Below are 24,851 nucleotides of genomic sequence, written 5' to 3'. Positions count from 1 at the left end.
TTTATTAGAGCATTGTTATTTCAATCAATATTGTTTTTCAGCATCTACTGAACTTCTCATGCTTTGAAAAAAACCTAGACATTTTCCATAGAATGAGATGCCTGCAGTGTGTGATTCTGTGTCGTTGTAGACTCAAAAGCAATACATGTGATATGCGAGGTTTCTGGAAAACAGTGAACCACCAAGAAAATGCTTTAATTTTCTCTTGTGTGGACAGCATGAAGTTGGTAAACTTAAAAATATTTTTTGAGTTTACTATAATGAGTTTTAACTGTTTTTGCCTTGGATCATATTTAGAAAAACGGCACAGACATTAAGATATAACAATGGCCAGAGAAGACATATAATGAAAGTCTGAAATTAAAATCCAACCTTTGTGGGATTCATGTGCTACTACAAATAAGTGGTAGGTGTCAAAAATCCCAATTCTCAGGCAGTTGGGGTGAGGAGTCTCAGAGGAATGAAATCCTGCTGTGGTGTATCACATGCCTTGTTCTCTGTGTGCGTGAGCTGGCAACCTGATGTAAACCCTCCAGATCTGCGCACACTCCAGAGAAGGAAGAAAACTAAGTGGTTTAGATACAAAGTGCTTTAGGGTCGGACACCTCTCGTCTCATCTCCAAGTGATCTTGGGCAAGTTATTTTGTCTCAGATTTGCTTAAGTTTTCTCATCTGAAACAGGACACCAGGATTGGATTGCTTTAAGGTACAATTGGGACGAAGCAGCAAAAGTTCTTACCACAGTGCTTGCCACCCACTGCTAATCAATGAGCATTCTACACATCATGTTTGTGTTGCTCCTACTCCCAGAAAAGACATAGTCAGCCATTTAGTGGTTTGACTTGTGACATATATATTTTTTATTAAATATTAAATAGCCAGGATTTTGATAATTAAATCAATTATTCTCGGAAGTACTAGCTGACATTTATGGAGCATTTATTATGTGCCTGCCTTGATGCTAAGCATGCATACCTTGACGCATGTGGTGTGCTGGCATGCGTGCACCCACGTAAGAAGAATCTCATTTTATTCTCTCCAAACATCTATATTAGGTACAAATATATGACCATGTTAAAAATGAGAAATGAAGGCCATGGAGCTTACGTCTCTTGTCCTGCATCTCTCTCTTAGTAAGTGATGCAGTTGGAGTCAAATCCAGGTAGTCCCAGAGCCCACATATTCAACACTCGGGAAAAAGTTGCAGGCTAAATGTTAACCGAACACAAAAAAAGTATTTCAATGATGGGTCACAAGAAGCCTAGAATAATGAGAAAAAAGAGCCAATAACAGAGAAAACAACAACAGAGAAAACAGTACTTGGTGCTTTAGAATGAAAGATCATCTGCAGAAGGTGAATGGACAGGAGAGATATTCACCATTTTTTATATATTTACAATGGCCATGATTTATATTTGTCAAAGTTTCTCTTCTGTGGACCTCAGTTTTCTTAGTTGAAAATGAGCTTATTGGACCAAATGAACTCTAAGTTTCTTTGTCTGGTTCTAATCTACATTTTCTTTATGAGCTCTAATGAACTACAAATAACACTTCCCACTTCTCTTTGTATCTTTCAGAGGGGATCTCAACGAATGTTTGGTCGCCTGTCATATCTCAGAGTTGTAAATTAATAACTGACTCTATTACCTGTCAGTTTGCCAACCTGTCAAGGGGGTCACGTCAAGAGGGGTTTGTTGGTGGTACAGAGAAGAGACCAGGAAACAGGATGAACAAACAAACCCCTTATTAGTGGTGGAAGCAAATATAGACATATTGTTGGCAGAATTCTGTCACACACAGTGTTCTGTGATCATCCAACAAAGAAATCCGTGTATATGGAATCTGGTCACATTTAATATTTTTAAGCCAGCAAACAAACTCAAAAAAAATAAATGGGGTTTTGTACTAGTGAGAAATGAAGGATGACCTAAAACAGGGTCTTTTAGCTCCATCTGAATGGTTAGGTTAAATCTGTCCAGAAGAAGTATGGTAATCAAAATCTTGTCCAATAGAGCAGTCTGTTATTTCAGCCTTAACAGCATTCAGAAAAGAGACATTTTATTTTGCCTGCACAGGTGGTGCATTATGAGATGAAGACACAATGATGAACTGTGTGAATGTGGAGTTTGGAGATACAGGAGGAAGAGGGGCCAGGTATATTCAGTGAGTCACTCTGACAGGTAGGCGATGTGTTTGAGTGGACCAAGAATAGGCAACCGGGGTTCTAGGTCTGGTCCAAGCCCTCAATGACATTGCCAAGATGCAGGTTCCTTCTCCCACATGGTGATAATTTCTGACATGTGCTATGAGGTACTATGTGTATCACAAGGCTTCCCCAAAATTGACATGATGTCAAGAGAGCACTTTGTAAGCTGTCAATCACAGATGTGAAGTAGTTCTGCAACTGGCTTCATTGTGAGAGGGCTTGGTTGAAAGCACTCTTACACAACAACAGCACCAACACCAACATAAAATCTGTATAAAAGGAAGATAAGTGTTCGCAGAGACCCATAGGCATACATTAACAAAACAAGTAGTCAGGGTGTACCAGAATTTAAGTACTGGAGATGTTATATGGTATTAAAGAGGAAAGTTAACAATAGAGTCAGCCAAGGTAAATTTCTAAGGATTTCTGTCTTTTTCCCTTCTAGCTCTGCAGTCTTTCCCATTTTCATCTATCTCCTGTGTTTCGTTACATTTTCTCAGATGACTCTCAGACAGAAGTTAAGCTGTGCTTGCCTGTCCCTCCAGCATTTGAAATGATTATTATTTTCATCGAGCTCATCTTTCCCTTGCAGCTGCACCTTCTGTGTCTTTAAAAAAATGTTTTGTTTTGTTTTGTTTTCTTGCTACCATCTCATCTTCTAGGCATCCAGGTACATTGTAGGATCAACGTTATCTGTTTTCCTTCTTTGCCTTCTCTGCCAATCAATTAACAAATCCTATTATTTCTAAATCAGTAATTGATCTCCTAATTCTGCTTTTCAACCAACAACCTCTTGAAGGCACACAGGAGCTTGGACAACTGTCATTATCTTCTAGCTGCCATTCCTGCCTCCAGTATTTCTCCATCATACTTATCTTATACTGTGAGACGGATAGCTCTGAAACATTCCCACCCCATCAAATCCTTTAGCTCTCTAAGGACTAACCCTAACTTACTTCCTCAACCCTATTTCTTATCACTGAAGCTAAAAATAACTTCTCTCTAACCTATAGGTCTGTAGGCTTTTATCTCTTAATTTCTTTGAATACTATCATTTGCTCTAAATAATTTTTTTCTTTGGTGCCTCTGATAATTAGGATTAACACTTGGGAAAAAAACACCCCGCCCACCCTTAAAATCTGATATATACAAAATGGGGGTGTAAAAAATTGTATACAAGTGGACACTTTGGTCAACGTTGCTCAAGGAGTAGTTTGCCATAATCAAAAGTGTCTGGACGCTGCTGGTAACTACTTTGAGCACCTCTTGTAATTGCAGAAGTCAAACGTGACTTGTATTCATCTTTTGTTATTGGTATATATTGAGTATCATAATTTTAATACAGTTTTTTCCTTTCTTAAAATGTGTATACATTTTTTGGTTCCATATATATATGTATATATATGTGAATTGAAGAATCTACTTCTACTTAAGTACTCTAAAGTTACTTTCAAGATTATTTTAGAGAACTACAATATGCAGATGGTTATAATATACTTAAATGGAATTCATGCATCCCTGATGTGGATACTGTTTATTTTGCTTCTTGGAATTTAACATATAGCAGGCCTTCTTTACCTTCTCATCTTATGGTGGGACGTGAATATGTAAATTTAGTTTCCATATTTAAAAAAAATTTATATGAATCTTAATCTGCATTCTACTTCAGTGGGTATTAAAGATATCTGCCTAGGACAGTCTCCTAGTTCAAACTTGTTTGAGTCTACAAAGTTCAAACATGGAGGTGAAGGGGTTCAGAACAGGCCTCCCAAGATGTTCTACTTTGGCACGTGAATTATTTGGAGCTAAAGGCCAATCAGGATGCTGCAGGCTCACGAAAACTTTTACCTCTTCTTTCAAGAATTTAAATTGGGGGAGGCTTGCCCATAATAAGAGTTATCACCTTCAAAAGAAATAACTTTTTATGACCTATCTGTAGGGGAGGACAAACTTCTAATTATGGAACATCTGCTCTTGCTATCATCTTGCGAATGACTTTCTTCCCCTCTGAAACCTCAAGGTGCCTTACCTCATCCTGAGCTCAGAATGTCATTATTACCTCATTTTCCCTTTATGTCTCTGACTTTCTCATGTATGTGGAGTACATATATATGTCATTCAATTTGGTTATTTTCTCTTGTTAATCCATGTCATATAGATTTCATTATTAAACCAGCTGAAAGAACCTAAAAGGGTACAGGGAAGTTTCTTCCTTCCCCACAGTGGTAACATAGCTAATAAGAGAGAGCCCTGATTGTTTAGTAACACTTATTGCCACAGCCAGTGGTCCATTTATTGGAGGGGAGTGAACACACATTGAACTTGATGTTTGTCATCAAGAATACTAAAGCAGTTCTGTGGGAGCAGGCCTTGGCATGAGCCCAGGCTGGTAGTAAACATAGGCCATTACTCGTTGATGTCTGTTTCATTGTCTGTGTGAAATGAGTTGGTGGTCTCAGTCCAGTTATTAGGAGACAGGTGTCTACATCTTAAAACATCATGACAATTGTCACTAATTGGCACCCTGTTTGGGAGTCTCAGCAGAGAAGCAGAGGAATAAGTCAGGGGAGGGGAGAAATTATTGTTGTCCAGACTTTCAAGAGTTTCCTTTCCAACAACAGATGATGGAAAATCCACTTGCCTAACATAAAGAAGCCTTTGGGGGATAAGCAGAAAAGTATACCTAGTGCTAGAAAAAGAATATTTTCAGAAGAGCTAGACATTTCCAATAATGAAATGAATTTTACTTATTTGTCCAACGGTCTCTTATTTCCCTCTCCACTCCCACATTCCCTTGTGTTTCAGAACTGGAATTTTACTCCCACTTTCTCCTTCCTTATCCAGGGAACATGTTCTGAGATGAAAGAACATCTGTTTGGGTATCTACCATATTCTTCCATCAGTTCAGCCTCAGACTTCTTCATGCTTCTGTTTGTCTCCCTGGATTTATGATACCTCCATTTTCATGTACATAAAAGAGCTGAGCAGATTGGTTCAATGGTTACCCATTAATGGATTTTTCTTCCATGGCATATTTAACTCGATTGTACTGGGATACATGTCTCTTACACTCTGATGTTTACCTTCCTCACTCTTCTGAGCTCCATGAGGATGGGGCCCATACTTATTTCATTTAAACATTCCTAGGACTTTGTGCCCTGCAGGGCACGTATTAGGTACTCAGTCAGTAAATAAAAAAATGAAACAATGAATGAATGAATTGATGCACTCTTAGCATGTCAGAGACATATATTGACACATAGGAGTGAAGTGAGAAGTAAGTATCTAAGAGACAGGTTTTAAGAGAGAAAATGGCACGAATTTGTAATTCTATGCTACTTGGTGCCTTTAACACTCTCCCACTTGCATTTTGAATGGTTGCTTAGTGTCCAATCCATGTAAGTTATCTTTCACAATTGCTTTGTAATCGGCGTAATTTAGCTTTCTAACCCACGAGCCTGTGTTCCAATGTGTGTTTATAAAGCGAATTTTTGTGTTCTCCGTTAGAGTTCATAGTTTTACCACTGCTAAATCCAGTGTTCTTCATTTCATGTGAATTGATAATTTAAGGAATGTGATTTTGATTATCCTAACAAATAAAATTATTTAAGATAAAAGGGGCAATTTAACAATAATGAAAAACTATGACTATATTTTGGTACTGCAAATAAATATATTAGAACTGTTTTAATCATATATGTTAGAACAGGGTAAATGTTCCCAATTGCTTTGCTTTTTTTCAAAACATAATTTATCATGAAAATTCAAAAAAGTACTAAGTTTAAATTATAAATCTAAAAATAACTGTCAAATATGTCTAAAAAAGAGAGCTTAGTTTGATCTTATTTTGATTATTTATTTGAATAAATTACTGTTTAAAATAGGGCTGTTAACGTAGCAAATGATGAGTATAAATTAGTATATGTTGACAAAAATATGTGATAAAGTACATATACTGAATGAAATTTTAAAAATTCTAGAAGTATTTAATGTTTTTGACAAGTGGAATTCTTTCTCTTTTCCTGCATATGAATTTTGATTTGCGTAGTTCCCTAGATATCTTTATGAGAAAAAAAATCACCTGAATATTGATTAGATTCAACTTCATAAATATGACTATTTTCATGTTGTAATTTGCCTCGGTTCAACATTACACATGTTTGTCTTAGACTATCTACTAACATTCGACTCTCAAGTAAATAAATAGCTAATCTTTAAAAATTCTTTTAGTATTAGAACGAAATAACTCTAGTATGAGTTGTCAGGAGTGTGCTGTGTACGATTAGGAATCAGGGTATTTATCAAAGACAAAGGGAAATCCAGATGCTAAGGTTTGTGACGTTGGACCACATACATTCTAAACTAAGGCAAATCAATTTACATATTGCAATCTTTAATAACAGAACAAGAACCAGAGATGCACCATGTCTCTTATTCATTCTTTAACTTTATAGGTAATGTAAAATATCTTGAATTATGCACTAAATGGTAAGTGCAAGGCAAGTGTCCTACCAAGATTATAGCTTAGTGCAGAGTTCAGATGCATATTAGTGCTGTGTTAGATAATTCAGATTGGTTTCAAGCAGCAGAAGTTTCTCCTAAGCACTTACCAAAAATTATTTTAAATAAAGCACATGATATTGCCGACCCAACATAGAATATCTATTAACAATAATCAATTTGTAAGCTGACCAATGTAGGATTCATTATCTAAGGCATCTCAATATGTTATGCTTTCATGCTCTTGATATCATCACTAAAAACCTCATTGGATTTATTTCCTTGATGCTCTTTGCAACAGTCTCTAGAAAGCAAAGCTCATAGAATGGTTTCAAATTTCATCTCTTAATTCAGTTTATGGGGCCTCACCTTCAAAGTTTTCATGTTCCCTTAAGACATATTTGTGCTTGCCTTTCTTTTTGATGGAGTTGTAATTAGTCCTGGGGAGCAGTTGTTTCCAATTAGCCCGGAGGAGAAAATCACAACTGAAGTTTTATAACAAATCATTAGGCATTCTGATATCAGACCAATGTATTATGAATTTCTGTGATATAAATTCTGCTTATTCTTATTTCTTTGTGATCATTACACTTTTGTTCTTATTGGCAATTATTGAGAAGACAAATATCTTGTTTCTCGAGCTGCCCAGAGGGACAGAATTTCTACTGTTGTGCAGGTATACAGCATTTTGCAGTAACTCATTTATTTATTCCACACAAACAATAAAATGCAAAATACCCATTCTAACACAGTAGCTTGCTTTTAATAGTCACAATATTAATTTATTTTAAGCCAGCATACTTTTAAATAAAGAACCTCAAAGTCCTCTTTTAAAAAAAACAAAGAAGATGACTATTTTAATGAAACAGGTATCTGATTTCATCTCACAGTTGATGACTTCATGCAATACTTTTCAACAGTAGAGATCATGATTCCTGTTTTTTTTTGTTGTATTTTTTTTAATTTAGAAAAAAGAAATGTGTTACAATTACAAAAGTTTTGATTCCCAACATTTAGGATTCAGAGATTTATATATATTTTTTGCATATGATTCTCTTTCTGCATGACAAATAGTTCATTGTAGATCCCAATAAATATACGAAAGTAGTAAAATGTGCTACAACTTATCTTTGGTAATCATAAACTCTTTGAGGAGAAGAAATATGAAAACTGTCATTTAGTATAAAATAGCTTTTGATATGATACTGCAGGATATATAGATATCATCATCTGTAGGTTATTATTCTTCTTGTATAGTTAAAAACACACACACACAAGCAGACGTAAACAATATATTCGATGTGTAGCTCACATTGATACTAATGGAACATACATGGTCAGATCTAAAATCTAAAACCTCAGGGTGTGATTTAATCAGAATTAAAAAAAAAAAATTCTGCTAATGTTGGGGAGGAAAGCTAATGTTTCCCTGATCTTGGAAGTCAGTTCTGACTTTTACACTGCAAAGGCCAGCTTTGTGTAATGAAATTGTATCAGTAAATTTTATCAATAGGCATGTAGTTTTCATGTTCAGGCTTCAAGTAAAAATGGAACAAGAGAATGGATGAATTCTGTACCTTTAATTGAAACTTAAGCTAGGTTGAAGAGAATGGATGAATTCTGAACCTTTAATTGAAACCTAAACTAGGTTAAACATCTCCTTTGCTTTGGGAACCAGATAAAAAAGTTTTGTAGGGACCATTATTAAGTGTGTGTTTGTGTGCTTCCCTTTGTCTGTGTGTTATTGGTGTTTGTGGGGAAGGGAGTGAAATGAAGTAGAAGGAGTTGTCAATCAACTGTTTCTGCAATATGCCCATATGATTAAAACATTTATATGGAATGTTACCCTGTTGTTTGTGAGATACATTTTTTCTTCAGATGCAGTAAAGAAGTTTGCTTGATGTCTAATCAAGCAACGCTGCTTCTTCAGAATTGAAGGAGAACTCAGAAAGTTAGCTTTTTTATTCTTCTTCATTTAAGTATTATTTTTTAATTGCAGAGTATTAAACATAAAATCTGGTACAATCTTTAAAAATAAATAGGACCTAACTATAAATGGGCCCTGTTGTGTTTTTATCTTTGACAAGCAAGTAATTGCTTCTCAAATTTATCAGTTTGTTTATGCAAAAACCATTTACCAAGCCTAGCTCAAAAGCATCAATTTCATCATTATCATCTTATTAATTTAGCCAAGCTATAACACAGCTGATTATTCCTGAGTAATATCCTCTGCAGCACATCATGTGTGGCAAAACCATCTGTACAGTACCTATTTAATAAATAAACCCTCGGCTAAATGTCTCTGTTTATTGAGAACTAATGTTTATAGAAAATATAATGGAACTCAATAAATAACTCAGCTTCATCAACCTGCATATGAATCAGTGCAAAGAACGCTGACATCATCACCTTTCAAGTACCAGAGAAAGCAAAATTACCCAAAAGAGCTATAGAGTCAATATTAAGACATTAAAACTGCAATGAAGGCATATTAATGCTTAAAACTTCATTGTTGGCAGTGGAATTGGCACAATGGACATATTTTATAACTCTAGGAATACTTAGGCTTTATGGCTGCTTCTTTGTTGACTGCTTTGCACTTAATGTAGTTTTCCACTTTAAATAAAAAAAACCCTCAAGATCTTTAAAAAAAAAAAAAGAAAATTGCTGATTCTAAGCATTCATTTTTAAAATAATGCAAACTGCTGATTCCAATTGTTCAGATTTAAGAAAAAAAAAAAGCCAACTTCTTTAACTCCATGCTTCCTGAATTCATATTAGTCGCAACTAGATATTTTGAGGCAAAGGCTTTCTTAAAAAGTCACACATTTCTTTCATAAAAATTTTAAAGAGGTTATTCTGAGTGATATCATCAGTAATGATAATGTGAGGTGATTAGATTATTTTGCAGAGAAAAGCCATGTTTTGGGTTTTTGAACCGTTATTATTTTATTGTATATTGATAATAATATGCATATCCCCAATTTAAAGGTACACAGTTGAGTAAGATATTCATATTGAACCTCATCATTAGGATAGTTTTAGAGATTTAGATTAATAACCTGAATTTTTAAGCTAGTAGAAATTCAATGAAGCAAACTGGATGGTTTTGAAATAGATCAAGAAAAATTGGTTGATTTCTTATGACTTGTTTTAAAAGTCTGTCTACCCCCACTTTGCTTTCCAAATATAAAGAACAATCCGAGACAAAATTGTCTTTATTCATATCTAAGGAATGGCTCTCATTGACCTTTGCATGCAACTCTGCTTTTGAGCTTCAATATGTTCCACCTCTCACTTGAAGTCTCCTTGTCACTCAGCTTCAAAACTACCCTTCTGCCAGTGCCCACAGGACTTCAGATTTTTATCAAGGCCCGGCCCTGTGGTCATTTAGAGGGGAGGAAAATAGCAGGCCCTGACCTGTTGCGAAGGGCACTGTTGGCTCATTCTCCAGGCCTCGCTTCTACTTCTACTCGTGCAGTTTTGAGATCCATCTGGCTTACTCTTTTCCAGGAGAAGACTTGTGTGTTCACGCTTTGAAGACTTTTCCCCAGGGACACAAGATATTTGTAAAGTTTGGACAATAAGGGCACAGAGCTGCCGATATACCTTTCAAATGTCAACCTAAAAGCAGAGCGTTTTTTTTTGTTTTGCTTTGCTGTTGTTCAAAACATTTATTTATAAGTCTCACCAGAGAATGGGGGCAAACAGGACAACTCAAGAAGGAGTAAGAGACAATAATCTGCAGATATCAACTTTCTTTCCTAGATGCTGGTTCCATTATTCTAGATGTACATTTTGTTTTTAAATTTTTAATTTTTTTCAGTGTTTCAATTTATGCAGTGGGCTCTGTGGTTTACACAGAGACTACCCATTCCTCAAACCTAGGAGGGCCTGGGGGGAATCCTAACAGAATGCTTGTACCTCCTAAATTAGACAAATGCCTCAAGCAAAATGAATACCACATCAAAAGAGCAGAAAGATAGTGAAATGGTGCCAGTAATTGCCTTGTGGGGCAACTCAGCTTAAACAACTTAAAGCTTGCAAACACTGCACCCACACAGACCCAGAAGAATGCTTTTGTTTCAGGGTTTAAATTGCAAGCTAGGGAGCCAACAATTCTGAAACCCCTCTGTTTGGGAGCCAGAGGATGCAGTGTGCCTTTGACATACGTCTATAAGTAAACCTGCGTCCGGCACGTCAGCGGTTTTGAATAGTTAGGGTTTGGTGACCAAAGTCAACTTCCCACATATTCTGTCACAACCGGGCCCAAATCAGCAAAAAGGCTGTTGGACTAACTGATTATATTTACTTTAAGATGATCTATGTTTTAAAAAATAGCAAAAATGGCAGTGTTAGCAAGTAAGCGTCAGATGGTCAAGTAGCTCGCACGCAGAGGGCTCCTGAGATTAAGCAAAGTAAATTTTTATCTATTTGTTTTGAGTCTACTTCAGTGTCTAGACTCCCCTCGTGTAATCCATAAAGTCACTTTCATTCCATTTTAAGAAATCAATTTCAGATATTTCTGATGAGAGCTCATGTCAGGCCTTACCATTTTGAGGCAAGAAATCAAAATACCAATTCTAATCATCCACCCTGCAATGGGTGACAGAGAGGCTGAGCATGAGAGAGAGGGAGAGTGGGCCTACCATAAAACATCCATCATTTGGATATTTTTTAATACATTGGCCTGACACAGTTCTTAGACAAATCTCCCTTGATCTAGTTCTTAATACCCATTTTTAAAGAAGTCATTTAACTTACATTTGCTAAGCGCCAATAGCAAGGGTCACTGAGTGTTACAGACCACAATTCAAGGTTATAATGCCAAAGCCGTGGATGCAAAGGCACACCTTTCCCACAGGCTAGCCATAGTCTTGGAGAAATCCAGGAATTGGTAAATCTAACATATATCTGTGATATATTCTTGAAAAAAGGGGCACAATTATGAAACAGGTGGTACATTTTTGGCTTTATTTTTTTACAAGGAATGGAAGAATGTACAGTTGCAAAGACAATACGGCAGTCAATTCCAATAAGGTAATAGTAGGTTCAGTTGGATGATTTTAGCCTCAGGAAAATATATTCATTTGTTCATTCATTCAGTCATGCAACAATATTTATCAGGTGCCTATGTTATGGTAGGCATTGGGATACAACAGTGAACACAAGGAAAAATTATCCTAGATTCACAGAGTGCACAATCCGGTGGAGACTTCACAGTTTATAGAAATGAATGCAAAATTCAACCAAGAGGACTATGAGGGATGGACACGAGATGGGGGAAGAGAGAGCACTGCAAACAAAGGCAGTAGCCCCTTAAAACACTTGCAAGGTAAAGGAATTCATGTGCATACAAAGGACTGAAAGAATAGTGTGCTTAGTAGTAGATAGCACGAGAAATGCTGTGAGATGTACTTGGAGAAGCTGGTAGGGTTTGAGGTTAAGAACTTTGGTCTTTAGAGTAATGTTATAGTTAATCCATGTCATCCATGGCCCTACTGCTCATTGTCTGGAGAACTTATTACAGAGTACCGTGGTGAAAAATATTTGTCATCAACTGGTACTAAAATATTATTCACTCCTTCAACTGATATTTTATTGAGCATCTTTTCCATGCCAGGAATAAGCACTGGACATACACTCGTGACACACATGGACATGGTGCCTGCTCTCACGAAACATGCAGTCTATCAGAAAAGATAAACTTTGAATAAATGCAGGTGTACCAAGTGTTATAAAAGAGGATGTGCAGCGTTTATGAAAGGGGAGCCATTTCAGTGGGCTGAGTTGGGGATGCTTCCCTGAAGAAGTGATTTAAACTGACGTCTAAAGGAAAAACAATTAAGAATCATACGATATCCACTATGGGTAGTGAGGAAGAAAGTGGCAGGAGGTGAAGTTAAAGACAAAGAGAATGCAGGGCTTGAAGCCTCAGCGACTGTTTCTAGCGGACAACAAAAACTTTATTTGTGCTCAACTCTGGATAAGGTGATGATTGCCTTTTGACATTTTTCCTCTAAACTTGCAGGGATAGTGTATTTTGAGGAATGAGGACTTCTTTGTGAAGTGTGAAGTAGCTCATCCTAACACAGTTTAGCTTGGGCCAGGGCCCCCATGCCCACTGTTGTGCAAGAGCCCCTCTTGCCGTTCACCGGGGTGCTGAGGTAGGTATGGATACAGAGACCCAGGAATACCCGTTCTTCATGGGTCATCTTTTGTCCTTGGCTTCCAGTTAAAGCAGTGGGATCCTGCTTCTGGGGTCAGAACCATCTAAGCTGGGAGTGGATTGGGGCTGATGATTATGACGACCTCTCATTTTCTCCGTTGTTAGGTTTTCTCTTTTTGGGAAACTAGTATGGAAATTCATAAACTCCCATTCACTCCTCCTCCCAGGGAAAGAAGGAAAGAAAGGGATTGGAAATCCTGGGCTGAAGCAGACATAATGGTGGACTGAGCTCAAATGGGACTTACTGTGGTTTACATACTTCCCAGATTTTCCGGTTCTCTATACCTTTCTGGCAGGGGATAAGTTGCTCTCAAGTGTTCCACAGCCTCCATCCTCCCTTGGTTGCAGCTCTATATTATATAAGGGCTCAGACCGAAATAATGGCCAGAGGAGGAGGAACTGGAATAATTGAAAATCAATCCAAGACTGCAGAATCCTGATCACATTATGGGCAGTGCGGCTTACATACCACTATACACAGTATCAGAGTTTATCTTATGTTCCACATCATTCTTTTAAAGAGACTAATTCTGTTTTTCACACATGGACCTGTTTATGGCCAAAAAATTCACACTGTTCTAGGCCTTTGTTTTACTGTTACATCCATTGTTTCCGCTTTTTACTGGTTACATAGAAAGGGATGGTTATATTAAAACATACATATATTAAATTAGTTGTGGCTCCGGAAATCAAGACTCTTGAAACAATAGTTTTAAGGAAAAAGTGTGTTATACAATTTCTTTTACATTTAAGACACCTTAGCTTAGTAAAAGCTATTTAATAGTTTTTAAAAGTTTTCAGTTTTGTACAACTGTTCATACTGCTGAGGTAAGTGATGTGGATGTCTCTTTTCTTGCAGAAAGGAAAAAATAAATAAGATTTATAATTATTTTCTGCCTTTTTTTGGGTAAAATTTACAATGTAGTTTAGTCCAAGGGGGCATTTCCTACTTAATGCATTTTAAATTATTTGTGTTTATGCTAACTTCTTTCCTATAAATCTGTAGTCATTCTGGCAAGCCAAATTATAGGCACCCTGGTGGTTACTGCTCATTAAAAGGGGGAGACAGGTTTGACTAGAGGGGAATAGCTTGGGTGAAAAGGGCCATTACTTATATAGTCTTTAAACAGCATGGTGATAAAAAGCTTATTGGAACTATATTGGTCATCATTATCATTTGGTGTCATTTTTGCCTCTTCATTTGCTGATAGACTATCTCCTGATACTAAAGATTGATTTCTCCTGCTGTATGAAAATTTGCAAACACAACAATTCTTTCAGGTACATTTCATGACCAGTGTTAGAACAGGAAAATTGTCTACAGATTTTTCGCACAGTGATGATAATTCATATAGAGACAGAGGTAGAACTTAGTTAGTGTCCCTGTAATTTAACATCTCAATGAGGAAAAGAGTCCCTAAAGTCTAGAATTGCTGTTGCTCTTTAATACCATCTGAGTCATTTTCCTTCAATCTTTTTTCCTTCCTCTTTTTTTTTCCTTCAAGTGTAAGTAAAGATCAAGAATATATCTACTTCTAGGACAAACCTCACCTACTTTTTTATTTTAATTTTTTCTTGCTTTCCTGTTTAATGGGGCCGAGTCTAGATAATTTCGCTACATTAATATGGGCAGTTTGATTTTTTTTAAAGTCATTTGAAAAATGATCACCCACTAGTTGGTCATAATGTCCTCAGGGTGATAAGAATAGGTGCTAACAATAGCCAACTTAATATGGGTGACGTGCCTTTTAATCTTTTGGTCACCTATTATCATATAGACATAGTATTTAACCACTATGTATATGTCTGAAAAGTGTGTGAAAACTTTTATCAACTAAAGGGAAGTGTACAGAAAAATCAGGAGGTTGTTGGTGTAATTATACTATTTATTCCACTAAGTTATACGTTTTCTATTAAGTAAATACTGTGTAAATATCACTCTGCTTATGCTAAGGAACTCTTCAAGTTGATGCTAAAATATTCACCAGGTCAGTGATTTTCAACTGTATTAGACCCACAGGTCAGTGATTTTCAACTGTATTAGACCCAATGCCCTATTTAGTAATACATGCAAAGCAGGACACTGGCTCCCCTACACATTCTCTCCAAGGACTGAGTGCACTGTGTGTGCTGCGGGTATTTAAGGAAGAGGGGACTTGTCCTGCACAGCCAGGGACCTGAGAAGGGCTGTTGTGGGTGTTGGACATTAGGGCAGCAGTTCACTTATGCATTTCTACCACACTGTGCTCAGCCAGCTATGTAGTGAGCCCTGGGCCTGGCGCAGAGGACAGGCACGTGCTCCCGGAGCTGCCGTTCTGGGTGTCTCCAACTCCCATGAGTACCAGAAGCCTGGGTGGAATGGTTATATGCATATTCCCAGGCCCGACCTGGGATATTCCATCTGCATTTTGAGCAAGTGTTAGAGATACATTTTGATGTAGTTCGTGACTCTCACTTTAAGAAACAATAGATAGGGGTGGACAAAGAACCTAATGTGTTCCTCCTGAGAATTTTCAGTATTTGGAAAATGAATGGCAACCCTTGGGTGACTTTTGAGAATCATCTTGAAAGAGAACTTCCTATAGTCATTTCATAAATAAGGTGAATGCAAAAGATGAGATGGTATATTTTTAAGATATCATTTATGAGACTGATGCTGTGTGTAGAATACTGTTTTAATATTCTTGTGACAGTAAAAATAGTCTTGATTTTGAGTGGTGCAATTGTGTTTATTTTGTTTTGCTAGTATTGTAAATGGAAATGTATTGAGGATGGAAAGATATTGAGGAGGAAAAAAGTTGTTTGGTTTTGCAAGATAATATTTGGGGGGCTGAGATCTTTAAATATTTAAAATCAAGTTTTGTCTTGTTAGTTTGTTTGGTTTGTTTCCCGCTCCTGCTACCTTTATAAAAGACATTTTGACTTATACAGTGATGTCAGATATAATGTAACAAAACAAATTAGTTATATCTCTTTCTAGAAATTTTAAAGGTTCTCTTATTAGCACCATCTTATACTAAAATTATTTCTAGAAATTTTTGTTGTGTTTTTTTAAGAGACACTTTAGGATTAATCAAATATTTACAGTTTTTCTCATTAGGTTAATACTGTGTTTTCATGTGCCTCGTCTGAAGTTTTCAACTATAAGTAAAATCATACTGTCTCTCATGACACATGGCCTTTTTAATAGTATGCATCTGACACGATTTTAATATAGAGTAGCTGCCCTGGTTATAAACAGATCATCTTAGTTCTCAATTATCAAATACCTATACAGGTTTTCTGACTTTACATATTTAAATGCACTTTTTAAAAAGATAGTTGGGTGGTAGCAGAATAAAAAGCTTTCCAAGTTTTATTATAGCTAAAATAAAGGGGAAACATTTATGCTGGTAAATAAAGACTAGAGTTGTGAATAATTTCATTACCTCTTTCTTCATGCTGGGGGCCCCCATGCCAACAAAAGCTCACTGCCCCACCCTCTCTAAACCTCATCCTCATGAAAATGAATCAACCAACCAAAGAATCCTAATTTTGAATCACTGATCATCTGTCTTTTTAAAATAACCATATTCAAATTAATCACAACTTCACAAATTATAAAAAACAATTGATCGCTCAATCAATAGCTTTGTCTGTGGGATATTAAACAATTGGTTTTGCTAATTTTCTGAACTGAATTTTTTTCTTTTTAAACTGGTTTAGTACTATGAATATACAACCTTTTTTTTTAAATAAGAGAATTTATAGGGCCTTGATAATTATAGTTTTCCTTCTTTTAAAATTAGCAATTCTCTTAGCACACTTAAAATAAACAAAATGATTGAAAAAACAACTATGCTGTTTATTGTTGTAAGCTGGTATATGATTAAAGGTTGCCTTTTTATTCTTTGGAATGGACCTACAAGTTATTAAGATAAACTTAAAATAAAGGATTAGATGCATCTTTATTGGGACCCATTTTATAAAAAGTTTTCCAAAGATAATCTGTATGGGGAAACTCTTTTCTTCAAATGAGTTATTTTGTGGGTATAAATCCAATTGGGTACAGAATATTCTGAGCAATTCTTGATTCTCAGTTAGATTTTCTTATTTTATATCACCACTGAAAATCTATAGAACAAAATTTGATTCAATTCCATTTAGACCCTTTCCAAGGAGACTGAATCATGGAAGTAAGCAAAAGGTCACATTTTGAGAGGACCATCCTCTTTCCTATGTATTCTCAGAGTATGGACAACATTATTTTTAAAACAGACCCCAGCGCATGTTATGTTCAAATATAGATATGATTTTTTACATCAACATATGTAGTTTCCACAAACTTTCTGATGTTCACATAATGAGAAAATGTTCAAGCAATTAGGTACAACTACACATAGACAGGCTCACACAGAGGACAGAAACAGAGCAGCGGCCAGTCGTGTAGGGGACTAACCCAAACTGACCTGAAGGAGTAGAAATGTGTGAAGGCTATGCGCTCCTGAGATCAGTCCTAGTTACACAAGATACGGTAATATGACACAGGCAAAGGTCTCTCCTGCCTTGTGTTGTACTGAGAGTCTAAGAAAGTTTGGCAAGTAGACCCTAAAGTTCTGTCCACAGAATCCAAAATCATCACCCATGGAGCTTAATTCTGAATTTCCGGCCCAGACAAAACTCCGATTAAATTCAATGAGTGTTTCTCATTTTAGAAAGCTGTGCATGTGCATGCCATGTTCTTTTCTTAGATAAAAACATACCCACAGTTCCTTCCACACAAAATGAAACCAAACACATTTAGAACACATGTAAGCCATTTCTCTATGGGAAAGGCCATTTGTGGTTAACACAGAAAGTATTTATGGTTTCACTGTTAATTGTGGTTTCTTTGTATTAGCCAAAAAAGGTAGCATTTTTTATGGCAGGAATAGTATGAAAGCAATAGCCTTTCTAAAAAATGTCCGAATTTTCTGGGGCGTGAGGAGGTGACTGAATTTATATCTCCTAAACAACAAAGGAGTAGGTGCAACCTACAGTTGTGTTTTCAATTTGAATAAAAGTTTATTTAAAATTGTCTTACTTGCTCTTTGGTATATTCTACAAGACATATCTGTATAATCAACATTTTATAATATTTAAGGCTTTGGTGCACTTTAGTTTTTTAATTATAATTGTTATCTAGGGATATTAAAATTTCTTTCTGGATCAATGCTGTTTTTGGAAATTGTTAATTCGGTTTTTTTTTGAAATTGCTAATTTTATGAATGTTAATTTGTAAATGTTAATTCATATAATCAAATCGGTGGGATTCTCTGCCTCCCACCTTCCCTCCCTTCCTTCCTTCCTTCCTTCCATCTTCACTTCCTCCCTCCCTCCCTTCTGTCCTTTCTTTTCTTCCTTTTTCTTGAATTAAAAATTGAATTATTGTAGTATTGCAATATTTTAATTATGTCATATAACTAAAACTATAATTTTAATTTTAAATTTCATTTTGGCAAGGATTCTGTAATGTGGGTGAGTGAATTCAAAAGGTTAACTAAATATGAAAACAGACAGATTTAGTAATTTGAATGTATATTTGTGGGGTCTGTACACTAATATTTTTTTAACAGGCATTTCCACGAGGGCTCTTTTAACATCTGAATGCATCACTGCATCACATATACATTATTATAAGGTAGAAAGAAGAGATAATTGTGATTATTAGGTCAATAACCAGAATACTTAGGAAGATTAACATATCAAGCAGTTTTTCTTAATATTCTAGCTTTTCTTACCTACAGAAAAGGATATATTTTATAATTTCATTATTACACAATTTTAGTAATAATTTTAGAGGACACAATGATGTACAAATATAAGATTATATCTTATTAAATTCCATAAAAAAACAAGTACTTAAGCCATATGACCCTAATTGCCTCTTTCTGAGTGTGGAAAACATTCTTTATGAAAATGCTTAAAGTATGATTTATCAATTTAATCACATACATTTATATATATCTCATGAATGTATGTGAAATTGAGTCTAAATGAACACTTTGTGATGTTAAATGCAGTTTTCCAAAGATCTATATTTATTCAAAGATCATGTAAAAGGCTGTTAACTTTGTAAATACTGCTGTGTCCATTGCTAAGCATTTATATAATCCTGGGTTTTGATTTAATAATTACAAACACTGAATACATTGCTACATGTAAATTGCACATTTTATTGCAATTAAATATTAGCATTGAAAATATTTCCAGTAAAAAAATTTAAAGGTTTTTGGTATATATCTTGCCTCTCCTTTTTCTGACAAATGGAAAATTAAACTATAATATATTATATCTGAAATTTATTAACTTTGGTTTGCTGATATACCATAAAATTTTATGCCTCTTAAATAATATTGTAATATATTTTATATAGTGTGTATTATTGACTATTAGTGTAACAGAATGAAACCACGTATCAGTAGTTTAAAATATATTGATAACCGTGGGATACATGTCTCACATCTTGTGATTTTTGTTTTGAAAACCATTAACATTTTAAGAGGTAATGTTCATAGAGGTAAATACTTCTCTGTGATGTTTTTGCAAAAAGGGATAAAGTCTTTAACTAGAAATTCATTTTAATAAATATGTTGCATTTTCTTTTTTGTTACTAACATTAGATGCATCATTTCTGATCCTAGATAGTTTTCTTTTTGCATAGCAGAATGTAACGAATTTATTGTCACTAATGTTTTCATGTAATATATTCAAACATTAAGGTAAAATAACTAAAGAATAGAATCAGACTTTACTAATAATACGTTGTATTTTCACTGCTTGTAGGCAATAGGTGATAATAGTCAAATAGAAGAAAAATCCACGCAAAGGTTTTTTCATTTTTTGCTGTTGACAGATATATCAAAATAGGAATTCATAGTGTCCGCATATTTCTTAGACTTTAAAATCACATTTTCTCAGCTGAGGTTTCTTACCTTCCTTCACGGACACCTTTTTGGGAATCCTTCAACATTGCAGTTCTGTTTTTCCCTTGTCATCTTCTTGCGTTGTGCACGTCAGACTGTAGGGGGCACTCCTGAGCTACCACAAAGACAATCTTGCAATCAGTCCTTTTCGTGGCTCTGAGGCGGATTTAATATTCATTATTTTATCAAGACATTTAGTCTGAAAAGACTTCATAGTGCATCTTTAAAGCACATATAGCCATAATTGAGTAAAAAAAAATCTCACATAGGTATACAGGTGGGCATATGGATTCCTGAGAATGTTAATAAAAATTTATAATACTGCATTGTGCCTGGGCAAATACGTACTTTTCAGAGCACTCTTCTTGTTATTCTTTTCTTCTTGGAGCTTAGGGTAGATTTTATAATACCCAGATTTTTATTATTATACCTCAAGACTTGTCTCTTTGCCTTGAGGACTCCCAGAGAGCAGAGTGTAGAGTGATCATGATTTATGTTTGGGAAGAGGAACCACAGAGTTTTTACATAGAATTATATGCCCTACACTGAAGCTTATAAACAGCTTATCTTTAATGGGAGTGAAATATTGAATTTAAGATTGTGTGTGGCCTTTTCTCCACTCCCTTCCCTCCACTTTCTCTTCCCTTCACTCGCCCCATTCCAAACAGACTCTACTTGTGTGGCAATTCTAAGAACCCTTTCCATACATTATGACAGGGGCCTCTCACATGTCCACACCTTCTAGGTTCACATCAGCCGCTGGTGTAGCTGCTTTGGGCTTTTTATAGCTTTACACACTTACCTCTCAGAGAAACCAGTAGCGTTAACCAATTTAACAGGGTCGGGACTTACTTTCTCTCCACCTTCAACCTCTTACTGGCCTCTGGGCCAGCTCCCTGTCTTCCTGTTGCACTCTCCTTACTCCTATCCGGGCCCAGCCCCTCCACCTGGGTCAGATTCTCTCACTCCTCCAGATGCTTTCCCTAAAGTCACATTCACAATGGGGAGCACTTCCCTGACCACCCCATTTAAAATAGCAACCCTCCCCTACTTGACCCTGCATGTCATAGCCCTACTTTCTGCCTTTACTATTCTTTTCCATGGCACTTAACCACCATCTGACTACCAGACATTTCACGTGTCAGTTATTGTTCCTCCATCAGTATGGGTGTTCCAGGGCCAGGACTTTTCAAAGTGTTGTATACACCATGGTATTCCCTCTGCCCAGAAAGGTATCTGACATGTGGTAGGCTCTTGGTAATATTTGCTGAATGAATGAACCCATTTTAGTATATTATCTGTGAAAGAGCCTATATCCAAATTTAGGACTCAGCCAGGATTTGAATTATATTCTGTCTTTTCTGTTTTAAAACTTGCTTTCTGATTTCAATGAATTCCTCTAACCGTTGCTACTTTATCTTGTGTTGGTATCTTTCGTTAGTGTCTTTAATTGACTTTGAATACCTTTGCATTTTTACCTTTAATAAATTTGATGCAATAATTTTTTAGAGACTTCAGAACTTTTTCTTAGAGGGGGCCTTTTTTTTCTTTTTTTTTTCATGGGGTTTGGAATTACTGAGGCTTAGGAGAGTCAAATCCCATGAGGAAGGACTTCCCCACTTTTGGTAAAATGATAAAGCACTCCTGACATGGACAAACTTTCTTGAGCAGAAATATTCTATGAAAGGCTCCTCTTTCTACAGAATTTTGGGGAATAGAAGTAATTGGTGACAGGCCCTTATCTTCCCTGCTCCTCCTGGCTTTCCCTCCCGCACTCCAATTACCTCATGGTAATTGTGAGCACATAAGAGCATATTTTACATATTTCACCTGCAAGGGTTGACGTGTTAAATTCTGTATATCAAATTATATGACGACATCGTGCTACTTTACCTAAGTAAGTGTAAAGGAAGCTATGGAGAAAGAAACCAGCGGAGAGATTGTATAACTAACCCAAGATCAGTAGGGTGCTTGGGTTCAGAGAATTGTCTGTTTCTCAAACATGTATTCCTTTCAATGCATTATGCTGCCTTCTGTATTATAAGCTTGACATGGTTTGCTGTAAGCTCTGAAATGCTTTTTGGGAAGTTTTTCGGAAAGTAGTGTGTATATACTAAATTTTGACAATCAACAAAGTTACACAGTTATGTGAGATAATAATAACTGTCATTTATCGCACCAGGTCCTTTTCTAATCTTTTGTGAGACATTATCTCTAATCTTTATAGCAACCCTAAATAATATTGTCATCATCATCATTTTACAGAGGAGGAAATGGAAGCTCATAGAAGCAATTTACCTGATTTTAAAGATGTTGATGCCTAAATTGCTATCTAGAATAATAAATCAGATTTTTATGTCTTTTACCTTCCTCACCTTATTCAGGTGTCTGCTCAAATGCCATCTTATCAGAAAGGCCCTCTCTAACTCAGTTATCTAGATCGTTCTACCTTTAGATAGTGTCTTCTTCTATGTTTAATTTTTGTTTAAAACTTATTAGAACCCATACATTATGTATTTATTTGTTGTCTGCCTTTCCCAGCTAAAATATAAGTTGTGTAAGCTTAGCAATGTTGTTTGTTTTCTGCTGTATCCACTGCATTTTAAAACTTTAGCAGAGTAGGTACACAATAAATATCCATCAAATCATTGTAAAAAGTGTGGAGCTAAAAGTTTAGGTGAAATTGGATTAATCTGGGTGAATTGGTTAAAGGGGGTAAAGGAGTCATTGCAGAAAAGAGAGTAGAAGGGAGAGGACTGGAACCGAATAGAATGAATGGTCAGATGAAACCATTGAAGAAATGTGACGATTAAGATTCTTCTGAAAACAGATCTGTGAACATAGAAAGGAAAATTGCCCCTTTCCATGAGGTGATGGGGCTTCTAGAAGAAGGTAATAGATATTTGGTGTCAGAGAAGACTATTAAAATTCTCAGCATCTGTTGTTTAAAAAAAATAAGGTTTCAAAGTAAAGTGGTATTTAGAATGTGAGATAAAGCTTTGACTCTGGATTAAAGAGAAAAAGAGGGCTTTGGGGATATTTATAGGAAAAAAATTTGGGTTGTAGTTAATCTGAAGATAAGTAAGCTACTAAAGAGTTGAAGATAGCTGTAATACTCATATTTCATACTCAGAAGAAAAGAAAATGGAGAAAAAAGACACAGAGGACAGTGGGGCACAGAGACAGTACCTTTTTTAGGGTCACATGGCTTCTGAGTGGCAGAGCCAGCCAGGATAAGGAACCCTGGCAGATGGTCGCCATGGACCCACACTTTGAACCGCTGGCTACCTGGTCTTTTTGGACAACATTCTGTTGACATTGAGCTTTTAACATTTTTGACATACTGTTACGTGCACCAATTTTCTATTTTCTTACCCTGCTGTGGCTTGCCACTGACATTGCTCAGCTCCTGTTAAGCAACTGGGTAACATGCATCATGAAAGAACTTTTCTGCCTTAGCTCTCTAGGCACGAAAATCATCAAGAATTCTTTAAATGATTAAGTGATCATTATGACTTGGCCATTTGGCAGTGGAAAAATCAATCTGATACCTTGACAGGGGTAGCTTCTGGAGGAAGAGGAGTTTTAATTGTTATTAATAAGACTTAAAAAGAGCTGATAGAAGGGAGATATATGTAGCATGGGAAGTATTAAGACCTAGGTCCTCTGTGATAGGGGGTCCATGTGCCATTTTTAGGAAATGAGCAATCCTGAGTATACTGGCTACATTGGGGAAGAGTGGATGAAATGTAGCATTTGAAAATTAATGAAAGAGAAGAAAATAATTAAGAAATGAAAGTTCTTAAAAGGTGTCAAGAAATATATTTCAGACAACAGTGGACAGTTTGGCATTTTAGAGGAATAAAAGTTAGAGGAAAATATATAATTAATTGCCCTTAATTAGCCACCCATCCATCCATCCAATCACATTCTACACATTTGGGAACTAATGGTGATAGAAATGGAAACAGTAAGTTGATCAGGCAGGGCATTGCGGGTATCCTGTGGATCATTTACTTTAACAAAATGAAAAAGACACTTTATCAGAAATAAAAATTTCAATATTGTTATAATTAAATGTAAATGGATGCTATCTCAAATATATTTCCTTTGTCTGGTCTTGTAGTCTAATATCAAATATGTGGCCCTTTCTATTATTCATGTTCCATATTGACTGTGGAAACTGACATGCATAGGTAAGTGTCATTTTTAGGGGGGAAATGGTGGCCCAGCCATAATAGATACTTACTTATGACTGATGATAATACGATCTCTGCTCCTTGCATTTCTAAGTTGTAAACATGGTGTAAACTGTGTTGGAAACGTGTGCATAAACAGGTAGATTTCTCTCTCCAAGAGCCCTCCCTAGTTGAGCAGAATCATTCAGGAACATGTAAAGACAACTGTGAAATTAACACTGTGAAAGGCATGTAACAGGGATGCTAAAATCAAAGTTACCTCTCCTTGGCACTAAGAGCAACTCTGTCAACAGAGCTTTGTATAGAGACCCAGAATGTGGTATTAAGTGAGTGTTTGTTTAAAGTTTGATTAAGAAAATGAAGAGATCTTTCCCATGTAAGAACAAGCATTCATACGTTCTGTGCTTTTCAGATTCATTCAGGAAAATATCCGGAAGTCTTTACGTTGCTATTCTCAGCTCTGCCGCTCTGTCTTATTATACCATTTCCTTTTGCTCATATATACCATTTTTGCCTGGTACATGACAGATGTGTTTTTTGGCTCCTCCTTCTTCATGACACATTTCTTAGGTTGATCTTGAGTTTATCCTTAGAGAGTTGTTTCTTCTTGCATGACTTCAGTTTTTCCAGAACACATGACTTAGCAGATACTTGGGAGTGTTCAAAAAGTCTGTGGCTTCCTGTACTGTAAGCAAGTAAGCATCCATTGTGTATGAAGGGGCACACATTTAGCCCAGGGCTTCTGTGATACTGGTCTTCATTTGATTTCCATT

The sequence above is a fragment of the Rhinolophus ferrumequinum genome, chromosome 8 (genome assembly GCF_004115265.2).
Source record: "Rhinolophus ferrumequinum isolate MPI-CBG mRhiFer1 chromosome 8, mRhiFer1_v1.p, whole genome shotgun sequence".
NCBI classification, from domain to species: Eukaryota; Metazoa; Chordata; class Mammalia; order Chiroptera; family Rhinolophidae; genus Rhinolophus; species Rhinolophus ferrumequinum.
Note: the sequence above shows the minus strand (reverse complement) of the source record.